We start from the raw sequence: 12,016 nt of genomic DNA on the forward strand, positions 1-12,016 counted from the left end.
CACAGTACCTTAACAAGATGGTTTTAATGCCCCTTGGAAGAGACATGGAGGTCACAGTAGCTTAACAAGAGAGTTTTAATGCCCCTTGGAAGAGTGGTGGAGGTCGCAGTGGAATAAAAAGACAATATCAATGCCCCTTGGAAGAGTGGTTGAGGTCACAGTAGCTTAGCAAGATGGTTTTAATGCCCCTTGGAAGAGCTGTGGAGTTCAGAGTGGTTTAACAAGACGGTTTTAATGCCCCTTGGAAGAGTGGTGGAGGTCACAGTTGCTTAACAAGACGGTTATAATGCCCCTTGGAAGGGTGGTGGAGGTCACAGTAGCTTAACAAGATGGTTTTAATGCCCCTTGTAAGAGACATGGAGGTCACAGTAGCTTACCAAGACAGTTTTAATGCCCCTTGGAAGAGTGGTGGAGGTTGCAGTGGAATAAAAAGACAATATCAATGCCCCATGGAAGAGTGGTGGAGGTCACAGTAGCTTAACAAGACGGTTTTAATGCCCCTTAGAAGAGCTGTGGACTTCAGAGTGGTTTAACAAGACGGTTTTAATGCCCCATGTAAGAGTGGTGGAGGTCACAGTAGCTTAACAAGATGGTTTCAATGCCCCTTGGAAGAGTGGTGGAGGTCACAGTAGCTTAAAAAGACGGTTTTAATGACCCTTGGAAGAGACGTGGAGGTCACAGTAGCTTAACAAGATGGTTTTAATGCCCCTTGGAAGAGTGGTGGAGGTTACAGGAGCTTAACAAGATGGTTTTAATGCCCCTCGGAAGAGACGTGGAGGTCACAGTAGCTTAACAAGACAGTTTTAATGCCCCTTAGAAGAGTGGTGGAGGTCACAGTGGAATAAACATACAATATCAATGCCCCTTGGAAGAGTGGTGGAGGTCACAGTAGCTTATCAAGACGGTTTTAATGCCCCTTGGAAGAGCTGTGGAGTTCAGAGTGGTTTAACAAGGCAGTTTTAATGCCCCTTGGAAGAGTGGTGGAGGTCACAGTAGCTTAACAAGACGGTTTTAATGCCCATTGGAAGAGTGGTTGAGGTCACAGTAGCTTAACAAGATGGTTTTAATGCCCCTTGTAAGAGACATGGATTTCACAGTAGCTTACCAAGACAGTTTTAATGCCCCTTGGAAGAGTGGTGGAGGTTGCAGTGGAATAAAAAGACAATATCAATGCCCCATGGAAGAGTGGTGGAGGTCACAGTAGCTTAACAAGACGGTTTTAATGCCCCTTAGAAGAGCTGTGGAGTTCAGAGTGGTTTAACAAGACGGTTTTAATGCCCCATGTAAGAGTGATGGAGGTCACAGTAGCTTAACAAGATGGTTTTAATGCCCCTTGGAAGAGTGGTGGAAGTCACAGTAGCTTAACAAGACGGTTTTAATGACCCTTGGAAGAGACGTGGAGGTCACAGGAGCTTAACAAGACAGTTTTAATGCCCCTTGGAAGAGTGGTGGAGGTCGCAGTGGAATAAAAAGACCATATCAATGCCCCTTGGAATAGTGGTGGAGGTCACAGTAGCTTAACAAGATGGTTTTAATGCCCCTTGGAAGAGTGGTGGACGTCACAGTAGCTGAACAAGACGGTTTTAATGCCCTTTGGAAGAGCTGTGGAGTTCAGAGTGGTTTAACAAGACAGTTTTAATGCCCCTTGTAAGAGTGGTGGAGATCACAGTAGCTTAACAAGATGGTTTTAATGCCCCTGAGAAGAGGGGTGGAGGTCACAGTAGCTTAAGAAGACAGTTTTAATGCCCCTTGGAAGAGTGGTGGAGGTCACAGTGGAATAAAAAGACAATATCAATGCCCCTTGGAAGAGTGGTGGAGGTCACAGTAGCTTAACAAGACAGTTTTAATGCCCCTTGGAAGAGTGGTGGAGGTCGCAATGGAATAAAAAGACAATATCAATGCCTCTTGGAAGAGTGGTGGAGGTCACAGTAGCTTAACAAGACGGTGTTAATGCCCCTTGGAAGAGTAGTGCAGGTCACAGGAGCTTAACAAGATGGTTTTAATGCCCCTTGGAAGACTTGTGAAGTTCACAGTGGTTTAACAAGACGGTTTTAATGCCCCTTGGAAGAGTGGTGGAGGTCACAGTAACTTAACAAGACGGTTTTAATACCCCTTGGAAGAGTGGTGGAGGTCACAGTAACTTAACAAGACGGTTTTAATACCCCTTGGAAGAGTGGTGGAGGTCACAGTAGCTTATCAAGATGGTTTTAATGCCCCTTGGAAGAGTGGTGGTCACAGGAGCTTAACAAGACGGTTTTAATGCCCCTTGGAAGAGACGTGGAGGTCACAGTAGCTTAACAAGACAGTTTTAATGCCCATTGGAAGAGTGGTGGAGGTCGCAGTGGAATAAAAAGACAATATCAATTCCCCTTGGAAGAGTGGTGAAGGTCACAGTAGCTTAACAAGTCGGTTTTAATGCCCCTTGGAAGAGTGGTGGAGGTCACAGTGGAATAAAAAAACAATATCAATGCCCCTTGGAAGAGTGGTGGAGGTCACAGTAGCTTAACAAGACGGTTTTAATGCCCCTTGCAATAGACGTGGAGGTCACAGTAGCTTAACAAGATAGTTTTAATGCCCCTTGGAAAAGTGGTGGTGGTCGCAGTGGAATAAAACGACAATATCAATGCCCCTTGCAAGAGTGGTGGAGGTCACAGTAGCTTAACAAGACGGTTTTAAAGCCCCTTGGAAGAGACGTGGAGGTCACAATAGCTTAAAAAGACAGTTTTAATGCCCCTTGGAAGAGTGGTGGAGGTCGCAGTGTAATGAAAAGACAATATCAATGCCCCTTGGAAGAGTGGTGGAGGTCACAGTAGCTTAACAAGACGGTTTTAATGCCCCTTGGAAGAGACGTGGAGGTCACAGTAGCTTGACAAGACAGTTTTTATGCCCCTTGGAAGAGTGGTGGAGGTCGCAGTGGAATAAAATGACAATATCAATGCCCCTTGGAAGAGTGGTGGAGGTCACAGTAGCTTAACAAGACAGTTTTAATGCCTCTTGTAAGAGTGGTGGAGGTCACAGTAGCTTAACAAGATGGTTTTAATGCCCCTTGAAAGAGCTGTGGAGTTCAGAGTGGTTTAACAAGACGGTTTTCATGCCCCTTACAAGAGCCATGCAGTACAGCATATTAAAAACATTATTCCCATTATTGGGGAGTGGGTCTCCCATAGTTTTTGCCTATGGCTTCCAAGCAAAAGCTGCCAAAAATTAGGACGGAGGAACTTGCAATTCTGGCTACACGTACCACGGTCACCCTGGTGGTATAGTGCTGGTGGAGGCTGAGGATAAGGAGAAGAGCAAAATACAGCCGAAATGAGGAAGCGTATACCCATGTGTGGGTGTGAAGCGGTGCATGGGAATACACCTCCCGAAATAGCACAGTGGATTTGACTTTATGTTACTCTGCTGTCATTTGGTGGTGATGAGAACTCTGGCCCAATCCAGTCCTTGTTCATTTTGATAAGGGTCAGCTTGTCAGCATTGTCAGTTGACAGGCGAGTGCGCTTATCAGTTATAATTCCCCCAGCGGCACTAAAAACACGCTCGATAACACGCTAGTGGCAGGGCAGGCCAGGACCTCCAAGGCGTACAGAGTGTAGCATCGGCGTGTCTGCCCCCTGCTAGGCAGAGACGCCGTCCCTCTCACCTTCCTGTTCAGCGCACGGCGTCCTGCAGCGCTCCTTCCCTCGCTGCTGCCGGTGCGCGCTCCTTCCCGGGCACTGTGCTTAGAGGCACGCGCGCGCTCCCCCTCTCTTAAAGGGACCGCGCGCGCCGTCCTAAGGAGTCCCTGGCCAATAGCCGGAGGACTTCCCATATATAAGGCACCTCCTCCAAAATGGAGGTGCCCGAGCAAAGTTGTTGCAAAGCATACTCACCTCTGCTTCAGCCCTCAGGTCCCGTTGCCAGCCTGACTACCAGTCCTGTCTGCCTACTTGTCTTCTCTTCAGCTAATGCCTTGTCCCGGTCCTTCCTGTCCTCCGATCAAGAGGAGGAGCCTACGCACATCATTGACTCCTCCAAGGTGATGAATGTGGCCCCCTTGGATCTGACTCATCTTCCACCCGGTAAGACGTTTGTAGCAGTACCAGATCGGGAGAGGGTTCTTCGCTGGGGACATTCTTCTAAACTAGCTGGCCATGCTGGCCAAAAGAAGACCTTCCAGCTCATTACCCGGCATTACTGGTGGCCTACCCTGCGTAAGGACGTTGTAGACTTCGTCACGGCCTGTTCATCCTGTGCCCGTAACAAAGTTCCCAGACATCTACCAGCTGGCCATCTCCTGCCCCTTCCCGTACCTGCTGCTCCATGGCAGCACATTGCTATGGACTTTATCACCGATCTTCCTGTTTCTGCCAGTTGTACAGTCATTTGGGTGGTTGCTGACCGCTTTTCTAAAATGGCCCACTACATTCCCCTGCCTGGTCTCCCATCTGCACCCGAGCTGGCTAAAGACTTTATCCACCACATCTTCCGTCTCCATGGCCTACCGCTCCACATCGTGTCGGATAGTGGGGTTCAGTTCACCTCACGCTTCTGGAGAGCCACATGTAAGCTGCTAGACGTCACCCTGGATTTCTCCTCCGCTTACCACCCACAGTCAAATGGTCAAGTGGAGCGGATCAATCAGATCCTTACCAGCTACCTCCGCCACTTCGTTAATGCCCACCATTCTGATTGGGTGGATCTCCTTCCATGGGCCGAATTCTCTTATAATAACCATGAGAGCGAATCCTCTTCCAAGTCCCCGTTCTTTATAGTCGGTGGCCAACATCCCTGGATTCCAGTTCCCGTCTCCGCTTCTGTGGACAACCCTGCCGCGGAGTCTCTTGTCAGCGAATTTTTTACTATTTGGGAGAGTACCTGGTCCGCTCTTCTTCAGTCCTCCGAGCGGATGAAGAGATATGCTGATAAGAGACATCTGGATCCGCCTCAATTCCGTCCAGGAGACAAGGTTTGGCTCTCTTCCAAACATGTGCGGCTCAAAGTACCCTCCTACAAGTTGGGTCCTCGATTCATCGGACCCTTCGAAGTCCTCAGGCAAATTAACCCAGTGGCCTACAAATTAAAACTCCCAGCCACCCTACGCATTCCCAACTCCTTCCACGTATCCCTCCTCAAACCCGTTGTCCTTAACACTTTTTCCGACAATCCAGGTACTCCTCCTACTCCGGTTTCTGCTGAGGACGTCTTTGAATTGGAGAGTATCCTGGCCACCAAGAGGGTAAGAGGGAGAACCTTTTTTTCTGGTGGATTGGAAGGGGTTTGGTCCTGAGGAAAGAACTTGGGAACCCAGGGAGAACATTAACGCTCCGCTTCTCCTTGAGAAATTTCTCTCTGGCCTAAAAAAGGTGGGCCTAAAGGGGGGGCTACTGTAGCATCGGCGTCTCTGCCCCCTGCTTGGCAGAGACACCGTCCCTCTCACCTTCCTGTTCAGCGCATGGCGTCCTCCAGCGCTCCATCCATCGCTGCTGCCGGCGCGCGCGCCCTAAGCACAGTGCCCGGGAAGGAGCGCGCACCGTCCTAAGGAGTCCCCGACCAATAGCCAGAGGACTTCCCATATATAAGACACCTCCTCCAAAATGGAGGTGTCCGAGCAAAATTGTTGCAAAGCATACTCACCTCTGCTTCAGCCCTCAGGTCCCGTTGCCAGCCTGACTACCAGTCCTGTCTGCCTGCTTGTCTTCTCTTCAGCCCGACAGTCTGCCTCCTGCATCCGCCAGTCTGTCTATGGGCAAGTCCACCTGCGGACCAGGAAGCACCTACCAGTTACCTGCCTGCTACCTGTCGTACCTGCTAGCCCGCTCACCTGGGAGCTCTCACCTGCTACCCGCCTGCTAGCCTACCTGGAGGCTCCGCCGTCACTTGCCGTGACCACCTGCCTGCCAGCCAAGAGACTCTTACCCGTTCTGCCGTCACTTCCCGTGACCATCTGCCTGCCAGCCAAGAGACTCTTACCCGCTCAGCCGTCACTTGCCGTGACCACCTGCCTGCCAGCCAAGAGACTCTTACCTGCTCTTCTGTCACTTCCTGTGACCACCCGCCTACTCACCCAGAGACTGCTACCTACCTGTTGTGTCCACCCGCTACTCCGGTCAGTCCCAGCTATCTGACCCATGGGAGCCACCTGCTCTATTACAAGGTTGTCCCCTGAATAACACCTGCCCCTCGGGGTCCCTCCTTGTTCCAAGGCACAGAGGTTCCACCACCCGGCCCCGTTACACAGAGCGAGTTCATTCCAAGTGTCCAGCTTGGATACCCAATAATTAAAAGGCACAGAAGAGTCACGGAGGACGCTGGTACTCCCTCACCATCTTTTGAGACTTTCCACTCCTTGTGAGAGTACCCCGCACCTCAGGGCCTGTAAGCTGGGCGGGTCTCAGAAAACTGTCCCAGAACAATGACAGTGTTCCCCTGCCTCTGCTGGATTGGAGTTGCTTCTCTCTCGCCTGTACGCCTTGGTTGGGCAACGAACTGTGACCTCTGCCGCTAGAGTGTTCAGATGGGAACTTTTTAACAGTTTTGCAGCAAGGGTCTTCTGGTACTGCCCCATTTTTGTACACCTCTCCACCTCAGGAATAAGAGAGTGAAAGTTCTCCTTGTAGCGGGGGTCTAAAAGTGTCACCAACCAGTAATGACTGTCACCCAACATTTTGACAACGTGAGGGTCACGGTTAAGGCAGCGTAACATAAAGTCAGCCATGCGTGCCAGACTGGTAACGGACAAGACTTCCGTGTCCTCACCAAGATGACGACTGACCATGCTCTCCTCCTCCTCCTCCCCCCTGCCCTCAGGCCACCCACGCTGAACCGACGGTATGACAGTTGTACAGGTACTACCGTCTACAGCGCATGATACCAGCTCCTGTTCTTTCTCCTCTTCCTCCTCCTCTTCCTCCTCCTCTCCCTCCCACGCTGTCAGTGACGTGCATGAGGTGAGCTGAGTTCATTGGACATGAGCTCACCTCATGCACGCCACTGACAGAGTGGGAAAATTCTCCTGCGCTCAGCGCTTCAGCAGGAGAATTCTCTCACGCTCACTGCAAGCGCAGGAGAATTCTCCCACGCTGTCAGTGACATGCATGAGGTGAGCTGAGTTCATTGGACATGACCTCGGCTCATCTGGATGCCGTCACGGCCAGACACTGCAGAGCGCAAGCATGCCAGCGCTTCTCAGTGTCTGCAGCATGGCAAGCTGGATGGCAGCTTTCGGCTGCGATCCAGCCTGTCATGTGAATGTAGCAGAGCTGGAGCCGTCCTGGGAACCATGGAAAGGTAAGGATGAGTTTGCTTTATTATTTTACTTTTATTGCAGAAAACATTGGCTTCAGTTGGAATGTGCGTGATGGTAAGTATGGTTTAATTTAGAACATTAAAAAATTGTGTGTTTATTTCAATTAAAGGACTTTATTCTGGGTGTTGTGTTTTTTTAAATACTTTACTAGAAATTCATGGTGGTCATGTCTAATATTGATGTGACCCCATGAATTTCGGGCTTAGGGCCAGCTGATAATACCAAGCTGGCCCTAACCCCTTTATTACCCAGTGAGCCACCGCACCAGGGCACTGGATGAGTTGGGTACAGCGCCAGAAGATGGCGCTTCTAAGAACGTGCCATTTTCTGGGGTGGCAGCGGACTGCAATTTGCAGCGGGGGGGGGGCCCAGAAAGCTTGGGCCTCCCTGAGCTGCGGATTCCAGCCCCCAGCTGCCTAGTTGTACCTGGCTGGACACAAAAATAGGGAGAAGCCCCACGTATTTTTTTTTTTAAATTATTTCATGAAATAATTTTAAAAAAAAGGGCTTCCCTATATTATTGTGTCCGGCCAGGTACAAATAGGCAGCTGGTGGTTGGGGGCAGCCCATTCCTGCCTGCTGTACCTGGCTGGACACAAAAATAGGGCGAAGCCCCACGTATTTTTTTTTAAATTATTTTATGAAATTCATGAAATAATAATAAAAAATGAAAAAAAGGGTTACCTATTTTGTTGTGTCCGGCCAGGTACAAATAGGCATCTGGGGGTTGGGGGCAGCCCGTTCCTGGATGCTGTACCTGGCTGGCATACAAAAATATGGCGAAGCCCACGTCAAAATTTTTGGGAAAAATTAATTAAAAAATAATAAAAAATAATAATAATTTAGGGACTGCATCTTTATTAACCCCTCACGTGGAGGGGTTAATAAAGATGCAGTCCCTAAATGTGGGGTTTTTTTTTCAATTTTATTGAATTTTTCACCAAAAATTTGATGTGGCCTTCGCCATATTTTTGTGTCCAGCCAGGTACAGCAAGCAGGAACGGGCTGCCCCCAACCCCCAGATGCCTATTTGTACCTGGCTGGAAACAAAAATACAGGGAAGCCCTTTTTTTAATTATTTCATGAATTTCATGAAATAATTAAAAAAAAATTGCCGTGGGGCTTTGCCCTATTTTTGTGTCCAGCCAGGTACAGCAGGCAGGAACGGGTTGCCCCCAACCTCCAGCTGCCTATTTGTACCTGGTCGGACCCAACAATACAGGGAAGCCCTTTTTTTTTTAATTATTTCATGAATTTCATGAAATAATTAAAAAAAAAAATACGTGGGGCTTTGCCCTATTTTTGTGTCCAGCCAGGCACATCTAGGCAGCTGGGGGCTGGAATCCACAGCGCAGGGAAGCGCAAGCTTTCTGCCCCCCCCCCCTTCCCGCTGCAAATTGCAGTCCGCAGCCACCCAGAAAATGGCGCGTTCATAGAAGCGCCATCTTCTGGCGCTGTACCCAACTCATCCAGGGCCCTGGTGCGGTGGCTCACTGGGTAATAAAGGGGTTAGGGCCAGCTTGGCATTATCAGCTGGCCCTAAGCCCGAAATTCATGGAGTCACGCCAATATTAGACATGGCCGCCATGAATTTCTAATAAAGTATTTAAAAAAACACAACACCCAGAATAAAGTCCTTTAATTGAAATAAACACACAATTTTTTAATGTTCTAAATTAAACCATACTTACCACCATGCCCATTCCAGCTGTAGCCAATGTCTTCTGCAATAAAAGTAAAATAATAGACTAACATCATCCTTACCTTTCCATGGTTCCCACGACGGCTCCAGCTCTGCTACATTCACTTGACAGGCTGGATCGCAGCCGAAAGTTGCCATCCAGCTTGCCATGCCGCAGACACCGACAAGCACAGGCATGCTTGCGCTCCTCAGTGTCTGGCTGTGACAGCATCCAGATGAGCCAAGATCATGTCCAATGAACTCAGCTCTCCTCATGCACATCACTGACAGCGTGGGAAAATTCTCCTGCGCTCAGCGCTTGAGCAGGAGAATTCTCCCACGCTGGGATGGCATTGAGATGACAGGCTGGATCGCAGCTGAGCGCTGCCATCCAGCATGCCATCCTTCATAGACACTGCAGAGCGCAGGCATGCTTGCGCTCTGCAGTGTCTCTGAAGGATGACAAGCTGGATGGCAGCGTTCAGCTGCGATCCAGCCTGTCATCTCAATGCCATCCCAGCGTGGGAGAATTCTCCTGCTCAAGCGCTGAGCGCAGGAGAATTCTCCCACACTGTCAGTGACATGCATGAGGTGAGCTGAGTTCATTGGACATGAGCTCGGCTCATCTGGATGCCGTCACAGCCAGACACTGCAGAGCGCAAGCATGCCTGCGCTTCTCAGTGTCTGCGGCATGGCAAGCTGGATGGCAGCTTTTGGCTGCGATCCAGCCTGTCATGTGAATGTAGCAGAGCTGGAGCCATCGTGGGAACCATGGAAAGGTAAGGATGATGTTGGTTTATTATTTTACTTTTATTGCAGGAGATCGTTGGCTTCAGCTGGAATGGGCATGGCGGTAAGTATGGTTTAATTTAGAACAATAAAGAATTGTGTGTTTATTTCAATTAAAGAACTTTATTCTGGGTGTTTGTGTTTTTTTTTTTAACTTTGATTATGGGGTCAGTAATGGGGGTGTCTTATAGACGCCTCTCCATTACTAACCTGGGCTTGATGTCAGCTGGCATTATAAGCTGACATCAACCCCAGCCCTATTACCCCAGTGCCACTGCTACAGGGCAGTGGGAAGAGCAAGGCTAAGTGTCAGAATTGGCGCATCCTATGGATGCGCCATTTCTGGGGCGGCTGACGTCTGGTGTTTCTAGCCTGGGAGGGGGCCAATATTCATGGCACCCTTCCTGGGCTATTAATATCAGCCACCAGCTGTCTGCCTAGCCTTTGCTAACTATTAAAATAGGGGGGACCCCACATAGTTTTTTTGGGGTCCCCCATTTTAATAGCTAGTAAAGGCTAGGTATTCAGCTGGGGGCTGATATTAGTAGCCTGGGAAGCTCCGTGGGTAGTACCCCCTTCCCAGGCTTCAAGCATCTGCCCCAGCTGTCTGCTTAACCTCCGCTAGAGGCTAAAATTACGGGGAACCCCACGCCAATTTTTTTTTTAATAAATCCTTTATTTTAACACTAAATGACAAGTACAGTAATCAACACTATCACTGTACTTCTTATATATGTGACTGACATGTTTCTATGTATCTAATCTATGTGTGATGCTCTATTCTTTCTGTTCTAAATTGTCGGGTACCGATGCTGAATTGCCGGCCGGCTTTTTTAAAGAGAGTGTCTTCTGAGCAGTTTGTAAGCTTTTGGACACCTTTGAAGGTGTTTTCCATGTGTTTTCTATGTGTTTCTATGTGTTTTTGTCTGCCTGCCATTGGTTTTAACGGTGTTCGACGGTGTTCGACGGTGTTCTAAGGTGTTCGACGAACAGTTCTACGAACATCCCGGTGTTCGACGAACCGAACCCGAACACTACGGGGGTGGCTCAACACTAGTCCCAAGGTCCGACTGGGTCCCGGCTTCCACTATGTTTACCCAGTGTGCCATCAGGGAAATGTACCGTCCCTGGCCACAAGCACTTGTCCACGTGTCCGTTGTCAGGTAGACTCTCCCAGTAACTGCGTTGTTGAGGGCACGGCAGATGTTTTGGGACACTGCTTGTGTAGTGCGGGGATGGCACACCGGGCAAAATAGTGTCGGCTGGGGACCGAGTACCGAGGGACCGCCACCACCATAAGGTTGCAGAAGGAATCCGTCTCCTCCAGCCTAAAAGGCAGCATTTCCAACGCAAGCAGTCATGAAATGTGCGAATTTAGGACTGTGGCCTGTGGGGCGTTGGTGCGAATTTGCGCTTTCGTTCAAAGGTCTGGGATATGGACAATTGAACGCTGCGGTGGTACGTGGACGTGGACGTTGATGCTGTTTCTTGAGAAACTGCCATAATAAGTGAAGACTGAGAGGAGGGGGTATCTTTGCATGCAGTATGGACAGGGGATTGCCTTGCAGGCACAACAGGGGGTTCTATTACATGCACAACAGCGGAAGAAGCAGTGGTGACACCCGCTGACACTGGTCGTGGACCCTGGGGTACGCCCCACAAAGTCAGGTGCTTTGCTGCCATGTGCCTGATCATGCTGGTAGTGGTCAGGCTGGTAGTTTTGTCACTCCTGCTGATGCTGGCATGGCAGGTGGTACAAATGGCCTTTTTGGGGTTATCAGCAGAGTCTTTAAAAAAAATCCAGACTCTGGAAGACCTACCGGTTGTACTGGCAACGTCTCTTGTGTTGGTGTTACGGGGAACTGTTGCCCGCCATCTGTGTGCGGCCACTACACTGCTTCTTCCTGCCTGTTGGGGTACTATGCCTCCCTCCCCCTGTGTGCTGCTGGCCTCGCTCTGTGTGTCCTCCTGCCACACTGGGTCAGTTACTAGATCATCCACCACCTCCTCCTCTTCCACTTGCGCACCACGATCCTCCTCCTCACTTTGTGGCAATTGTGTCTCGTCATCGTCCACCTCTTGTGACAAATTGCCAGCGTCGACGTCCTGTGGCCGTGGCTGTTCAAATATTTTGGCATCGCTACATGGGATCTCCTCTTCCACCACTTCAAGCGGAGCAGGCGAGGGGCACAAATATGGAAATGGACCAGTGAACAGCTCTTCAGAGTGTCCAACTGTGGGATCAGTTGCTGTCTGAC

Source organism: Phyllobates terribilis, unplaced genomic scaffold (genome assembly GCF_046119375.1).
Source record: "Phyllobates terribilis strain yellow unplaced genomic scaffold, ASM4611937v1 Scaffold_5__5_contigs__length_657084704, whole genome shotgun sequence".
NCBI classification, from domain to species: domain Eukaryota; kingdom Metazoa; phylum Chordata; class Amphibia; order Anura; family Dendrobatidae; genus Phyllobates; species Phyllobates terribilis.